We start from the raw sequence: 8,283 nt of genomic DNA, 5'->3' as shown, positions 1-8,283 counted from the left end.
CTTCTACAATGTCGCTGTTCATTGACCTTTCCGATTGGTTTGCATTGAGGTTATATGATGGCACACAGTGTTGCCAATACGCCAAACTTTCCAGTGTGTTTCCCCTTGCCCATGTTTGTGGTGAAATGTCTCCTGTAGTTTTCCATTTTGTTTTCCATCAACGAATTGTTTGATATTGTGGAACTGTACCAAAACAGCGCCCAGCAGCAAAGAACAAAAGAAACAGGGTGTGAAAGCGAAGTACAATAGGCATTACTCTTAAGAGTCCGACATGAACATGTTGTGAGCAAGCAGGTTTTACAGTTCTTTCAGGAGAATGATAAAAACAGGATCTTCCAGTCATCCACAATAAAAAGAGTTATTTAATATATCGTTTTAAATAAACAGCTTTCACATCTCTAAACCTGTGTGTACTATTTTGTGAACACGTTGCTTAAATAAACTTCAGCTGCAATCCTATGCACACTTACTTGGAAGTAAGCTCTGCTAACATATTGGGACTCACTGAAGAGTAAACATTCATCAAATTGCACCCTAAAAGAATTATTATTATAATGCTAATAAACTGAAAAGCAGGTAAATTGAAAAGTTGACAAATAAGTGCCTATGAAGGTAAATAGCAAAAGAAAATTTACATTGGATATAAATGTATATCCAACAGGGAAAAGCAAAATAAAAACACACCATAAAAACAAATGGGAACAAAAGTAACAGAAAAACAAACTTGTATCCTGCGTCACAGGACAGGAAGCTGATCTGGGATGGGGATCCAGCAGCCAGCCCTCCAGATGTTACTGGACTACAACTCCCATCAAACCTGACCACGGACCATGCTTGCTGGGGCAGATGGGAGCAGGAGTCCAATGTAGAAGGTACATCTTCAAACTTAAACCAGCTTTATATCCATTTCATTGTCATGACTTCGCCAAAGAATCCTAGGAACTCTAATCGGGTGACTGCTCTGAGGATATAGGAGATCCCTAAGCAGAGGTAGAATTCCTTAGGGAGGGAGGGAGAGAATGACTATCAAAACTTTATGTGAAGAAATCCCCTCTGGATTCATTCCAAGTAAAAATGTATATTTATGGTACAAATATGCCCAGGCACAGCCAGTCTGAGCCACGCAGCAAGAGTGTCTGGAGCAGCAAATTCTGTAAAGCAGGTGTGGGAAAACCTTTGGTCCTCCAGATGTTGTTGAACTACAACTCCCATTACCCCAGATTATTGGCCACATTTTCCTCTCCCCTTTTAATGCACTTTTCTTTCCTGTTTGTCTTCTGTCCCTTGAGTCTCTGCAGTTTCCCATCCCATTTTTCCTGTGGTAGGTTCATCTGAGATCACATATTTCCTTTAAGCTATTTTCTGATAATGTAACTGTACATTAAGTACATGTGGAAAAGCATACCCCTCGAAAGGCAAAGGCAAAATGTGAAAACTTACCACCAGAGGCTTAGGCATATTGCCTGTTGTGCATGAGCTAAAGTCCATGCACTGGTTAAGAATTCACTGTATGTTTAACATACAGTACAATGCTATGCATGTCTACCCAGAAGTAAGTCTCTTTGTGTTTAATGGTGTTTGCTCCCAGGTATGTGGGTCATAGGCGCCGACTCCATGGGGCCTGAGGGGGCCCGAGCCCCCTCAAAAAATCGTTTGGGGGGGCTCTGCCCCCCCAATAATTTAAGAAAATTATTAGTTATATTATGCTTTGTAAAATCACAAAATTATGTTGGTATTTTTTATTTTCCTTGTTTGACGATAGTTACCTTTTAAAATACATTCAGTAATGAGTTAAAACAAAGCCACTCCCGATCTAGAGGGGGGTGGGGTTGCGGGCTCTCGACCCATCAACAATCTTGCGGGGCTGGCGTCAGCCCTGCGAGAAGCGGGATTCCCCCTAGCTCATTAATATTCACCGCCCACGGCGGCAGCCAATTGGCTGCCGCAAAGGGCGGGCCCTCACAGGTTCACTTAAGGTCGGGGCAGCCCGGGGCTCGCCCCTTTCGTTCCCCCAGCAGCAGCGGTTTGGAGGTCTTGGGCCCCCCCCAATATTTTTTATAAGTCGGTATGGGCCCCCCCCCAATATTTTTTATAAGTCGGCGCCCCTGATGTGGGTACAGGATTGCAGCCTAGACTTTGGTTTAGGGTTGGTGGAAACAGGGTTCTTGTACCTTTAACAACTGTGTGGCAGGCAGAAATGCAACTGGTTAAACCTGTCATAATATAGAAATATAATTATTAGAAAAGCTTCATCTGTTCACATTCTGTTTGTCAGACATTTTATTACTTCATAGTAAGGGATTTATTTTTTTCTGGCCTCTTCTACACTTGTGAAGGAGGACACAAATATGCACATGACAAAAAGCCATTTGCAATCTTTATGTAAATATGTGTCCTCTTTTGCAAATATCCTCTTCTGCAATCTCAATGCAGTGTACAGGGCCCAGAAAATCCTGTTGGCACCCCTGAGCGCTGACACCATGTTTGTGAGGACCCTGGGCACCCTGCTTTCAGTGCCCTGCCTGACTTACTGGGGCACCATGGATGGTGAGCTGCATTCATTGCAGAACTGAATGGTGGCTTCACTGAGTAAGCCGCATTTCTCTTGCCCCCTGTGTGGCAACATTTGTGCAAATGGGAAAATAATAAACAAGATTGGTTGACTCCATGCCGAGTGGCACTGGGCAGAGAGGTGCACAGGACAGCTGCACTGGGCAAGCAAGTGAACTATCTTTATGTTCCCTTCCTGGAGCTCTCAATACTTCATTGTCAAGACAATCAAAATACGGCTGCTCGGTCCGTTCAGCCACCCAGCGATGACCAGGGATTTTAATGAGACTCGGAAATTCCACCGGCAGAGTTTTCCACATGTGGTTGTAAAAGCTGCACCTGTTTATTTTCCATGCTCTGAAATACAAGAAAAGGGCCACACAGGAAAGGTGTCGGTTCTACTTTTCAATTCAGCTTCGGAGGACGTAACGAAGGATGTTTATTGCTCACATTGTGCCTTCAGAGCTTCATGTTCTTTCTTGATCTTTGAGATGAAAAGGCCAGCCCTTCGTCATCTGTTTGTGTGCCACTGCAAGGCTACCAGAGTCTGTGGGGGCAGAAGAATTCCCAGCGCTTTCGCATTCCCATGGCACTCAGCACAAGAAATACACAAAAGAGCTCCAGGGACTGCGGGAAGCCCTTGTCATCCCATTTGAGAAACATCAGTCAGGATACACGTTCTCCCTTTCCAGCGTTGTCCCAGCTCCACCCTCCGCCCCCCTAAGTCTGTGTTTCATTAGCTAACATTTTGTGGTTGCCTCACTACACACTCAAGTGGGAATATCCAGCGCTGGAGAGAAAAAGCGTTGCTGTGATATTTGGTGTACCACATCTGATAGGGATGAAGCAGTAGACTGTCTGATCTCTGGAATGTGGCCTCTGGCACTGTTCTCTGGAATAATTCCCCATTAGCAAATGGGAAAAGGAACCATTTAAATCAAAACATCCATCCCCCAACAAAAGAGAGAGGGAGAGATACCAGAGGAAAGTGAAAATACAAAACTGGTTACAAATTTATACTCACCAGGCAGAAATTCCTATTATTTGGAACTTAAGGCAGTTTTAGTAACCTTGCGTGTTTTCTGAGAGTCCATATTGTTCCAAAATATATTCGCGTTCCTGCGTCCATTACACCCCCAGATACTTACATTGTCTACAAAAAACATGGCAATTTTGTCAAGAACAAAGGTCATTTGCAAGGTCAGCTACAATAGTTCCAAGAAATATGCATTTTATAATACTTGAACCCTTGTGAGAGTTTTTCAGAGTAGGACTTGCACAGAAATTATCGTGCCAAGAAAGGGGGATAAAATATGACTAATAACTAGTCTCAGAGCTAAAGTTCACAATGTCCAGTGGCTAAAATGTTCCCACTGATTAATTATTCTTGTGGGGAAAGGAATTTTCTAAGTATTTGGCCTGGCATTTGCAAACACCCATCCGCCCACACAGTAACAACATGACTGTTAAAGGGGTTCTGATTAAGCACATTTGTCCATTTGCATCTTTCACTTAAGGGCTTGCCGGCTTGGCCAGCATCTGCCAAGCTAGGAGAAGAGATAAACAGATCAATCTCAAAACAAATTATGCAACTTCATGAACTTATCTTGGTGGGAACTTATAGACCACACAAGTAGAATGGATCAACAGTGAACCAAATAATTGCTTGATTTTTTTTTTAAAGGCATGCTAAAAACTTAAAGCAGATTTATAGCCACGTCACTGCAAAGAAGCACTGCAAAGAGAGAAGAAGTATTTTGGCCGAATATTCTAGAATTATCCAATGCACTGAGGTAGCTGCAATTACCAAAGAATGCAGCAGCAATCCTATTTGCAGTCCGGATGAGCAGTAATGGGAGGCTGTAGCCACAGAACAGTTGAAGGGAGATAGCTAAGGAGATAAAGTTGAAATATTCTCCACTGTCACTAGTTGAAAAGTAGATGTGGCTTTGGAGTTTATGGCTTACTTCCTGGCGAGAGATCCTGAGAAAATAAATTATCTTTCCTAACTAGCGCCAGGGCCTTTAATGCCAAGCATTAATGTTTCTGCCAATTGTTAATTGCCTTGACAAGTTCTCTGGAAGTGGTCTGAGAATGCCCCTCTCTGCTGTTGATAACATGGCGGTACTGCTGGTGCACGCACAGCCTCGCTTTTTTTTCTGATCTGGGAGAAGAAGCGGAGAGACATTATTCTTCCTGTCAAGATACAAGGAGAAAACAGTATCTAAAAGATAATTCTGGATTCCTTCCTGTCGCACTGGGAGCTTCAGACTGATCAGCAGACTCAGCACTGGGGTGGCTTGACTGGGCTTCCAGATGAGGCTGCCATTTACTGGTTGAAGCTTCTGAAACTGCTGTGGCGGGAGCTCTGAAGAGCAAGAGGAAGAGGAGGAGCAGCAGCCTTTGGCTGTCTCGCCATTCTCTGCCTGGCCTGCCCTGCAGTTTACCTGGCCAGCTAGGCCTGGCCCAACAGCAGCACACTCTAGCTATCCTTGGGTGCCCACATAACAGATTGCCCCCCCCCAAGAAAATGCATCACATACCCAAGCAGAGGGCAAAAGGAGGGCACAGATTTGCATACAAATTGCCTAAGCTCATTTATACATAGAGAGGTAAATGTAGACGTAATTACTATAATTTAAATAGAAACACAGTCCATCTCAGCACAGTGGGGAAGGGTGTGGCCAGGTGACCTGTTAGCCTGTTGTCCGGGTGCTGATGGGCAACTTCAAGGTCTCTCCTCAAATATTCTTCAAACATAGGACAAGGCCTGACGGAGGATATACTGCTGCTGCAAACTCCTCCCTACTCCTATCACACAAGGGCAAACAGAAAGCGGAGTGATGGCCACACGAGGTGATTAAGCAGCGGTTCAATACCTAGGAAAGCAACTCCAGAAAGAGGAATGGCTGGAGGATGAACATGAGTTTCTAGTCTTCCATTCGCCAACAGCCCATTGTTTGTTTGCATTTATCTGACATTTTCTCTCCAAGGAGGTCAAAGCAGTATACCTCTGAGGTAGCTGAAGCTGAGGGAGAATTACTGGCCCAATGTCACTCAGTGAACTGCACCATGGCCAGGAGGAGATTTGAACCTGGGTCTCTCCAATATAACTCCAAGACACTAACCACTACACCACACTGGCCCCTTGGGTTTTGTGAACTCATCCATGGAAGCCAAAACATAGAGGGAGAGGGGAGGAAAAACAGGAGGCAGGGGCCTCCCAACAGTGCCTTACATGGGAGATTGCTGGTGATCAGAGTTGTGCTTTCTAGGCGCTCATCTAGCAGCCTGGGCTATTTTGCTTTGATAAAGTGAAATAAAAATGTGCCGTTTCCTCGCCTCTCACATCTGTTTCCAAAAACGCTTTAGATTGGCCATATCCTCTCGGATGCTAATTCCGTTTATAGTCTGCCCGGCCCAGCCTTCCATGCACATATGGTTCCTTTTTTTTCTGTAGCACTTCTGGGACGAAATTCTATCCCACTCCATTCACCTTTCCTGCACAGGCTGGCTGAGATGGGCCACCCACGTCGAGGATCCAGGCATAGCCGGGGGGGGGATTCTCACACACATGAAGCAGCATCCGAACTCCCACCAACCCCCTGGTGGCACTTATCGCCAGCTGGAAGATTGCGAATGAGCTTGCAATTAATCAAGTTCATGTGGGAAGGAAATGCACTGGGTTTGGGGGCGGGGGTTATCCCATCGCTCACAGGGGTGCTAAGGGGTTGAAGTGAGTAGGCTGACACCAAGCAGTTTGTGAATCCCTTCTGGGGCAAGATAAGGGATAACGAAGTCTGGCACATTCAGGTCTTGAGGGTTTTTTGTATGGCCTTATTGGCCACCTCACAAGAAGAGAAGACTCCCTGGAAAAGACCCTGATGTTGGGAAAGATTGAGGGCACAAGGAGAAGGGGACGACAGAGGACGAGATGGTTGGACAGTGTTCTCAAAGCTACCAGCATGAGTCTGACCAAACTGTGGGAGGCAGTGGAAGACAGGAGTGCCTCGTGCTCTGGTCCATGAGGTCACGAAGAGTCGGACACGACTAAACGACAACAACAATTGGGAAATAGTTACAAACCTCCCTTTATCAACAGTGATCTGGATACTGTGACGATGGGGCTGTTGGCCTAAGTAGGCCGGGCCTACTTGACTTAGGTAAATGTTGAGCCTTATGCAGCGACCAGGTGTAAGTTGCTGCAGGCCCTGGAACCAGACATGGAAACTTGCCCTAGAACAGGCATAGGCAAACTTGGCCCTCCAGATGTTTTGGGACTACAACTCCCATCAGGACCAGTGATCAGGGGTGATGGCAACTGTAGTCTCAAAACATCTGGAGGGCCGAGTTTGCCTATGCCTGCCCTAGAATAAGGTTCTTCTTCTTTTTTACAAATTTACTAAGAAAATGTAGTTATGTGCCCATTAGATTCTAGCTAATCGGCCTGAAACCCTGGAGAGCTGCTGCCAGTCAGTGTGGACAATACTGAACTATGGAGATCAGGCAGGCACCTTCACTTTTGGGTGCCTGCTAAAAACATTCCTGTTTAGACAATTCTTCCCAGATGCTTAGAAAGCTGATGCTGAGTTTTAATTGGTTTTAGTCTATTGCTTTCACTTTTTGTATGCTTTAAAATATTATTGAAAACTTTTCTTGTGATAATCTGACTGTTCTGTTTTGTAAAGTGTTTTGAGGTTTTTTTCCCCCTACAATCAAGCGGAGTAATGAATAAATTAAAAATAAAAACATAATGGGCTTGTGGTCTGACTTGGTATAAAACAGCTTCCTATGGTCTTTAAAAGGGGAGGGCTGGGGGGCTGAGGAATCCTGCAACAGACACAGAAACTAGATGGTCAGAGAAAAGCCTTGCACACAGAGGAGCAGAAACAGAAAGTGAATACAGCTCTCCCTTGCAAAATTCATTTCAGAGATGGCAGATAGTAAAAGCTACTGCCAGGAGAAGGAAACACTTGCTTGAATGGGACAAGAGAAGTGCGGGCAAATAGCAAAGCTGTGTTATTTTCTCAGCCTTGACTAGGCGTTTTCAGGCACCTTTTCTCCAGACATCCATAATGGCGAGGGGCCTATTCAGGGCCGTCTTAAGCATATCCGGCGCCGTGGTGCAAAGCTCCCTCCGGCGCACCCCCCTTTCCCCAGTTGTCAACCTTTTTAAAGGGAGGATGGTCTGCCAGCAGGGCTGGAGGAGGCGGGCAGTGGCTGGAGGGCGGCTCCTCTGGCGGGCAAGAGGCGGAGGCTGGACGCAGCACCTCCCACCTCAGCTGGACACTTCATGCCACAGTGGCCATGGCAGACGGAAACACCGGGCGCAGCGCTGCTTCGGTGCAGCATGGCGGAGGCGGGTGAGGGCGACGAGCTGATGCCAGAAGGTGCCGCGTCCAGCCTCCGCCTCTTCCCTGGTGCCCTCCAGTACTTGGCGCCCTGGTGCCCCGCGCCACTAGCCTCTATGGGTAAGACGCCGCTGGGCCTATTTATTCTATAAGGAAAAAGCAGTGCTAGTATTCTCTTTACATTCCAGCGCTGGAATGAGAGCCAGCGTGGTATAGTGGTTGGTCAGAGTTTTGGACTAGGACCAGTCACTGCCTCTCGGCCTAGCCTACCTCACAGGGTTGTTGTGGGGGTTAAATGAGGAAGAGGAGAACCATGTTTGCCACCTTGAGCTCCTTGAGATATGCATGCAATAAATGAATAATAAGAGTCCCTGCAGAACAG

General features: G+C 46.0%; 1 long non-coding RNA gene across 2 annotated transcripts; it reads right to left on the bottom strand.

Moving 5' to 3' along the window:
* Positions 1-2,118: 2,118 nt before the first annotated feature.
* LOC310836367 lies at positions 2,119-6,799 on the bottom strand. Of its 2 annotated transcripts, XR_014560047.1 has the most exons (4): positions 6,637-6,799; positions 4,358-4,714; positions 3,575-3,703; positions 2,119-3,442 (listed from the first exon to the last, which is right to left on the bottom strand). It is a non-coding gene; the product is annotated as an uncharacterized lncRNA (long non-coding RNA). The 2 variants fall into 2 exon arrangements; XR_014560046.1 differs by having other exon boundaries at positions 2,119-3,703.
* Between the last annotated feature and the right edge of the window lie 1,484 nt (positions 6,800-8,283).

This window comes from Podarcis gaigeae (genome assembly GCF_964106915.1).
Source record: "Podarcis gaigeae genome assembly, chromosome: 2".
NCBI classification, from domain to species: Eukaryota; Metazoa; Chordata; class Lepidosauria; order Squamata; family Lacertidae; genus Podarcis; species Podarcis gaigeae.
This window is presented reverse-complemented; position numbering and strand designations above follow the sequence as displayed.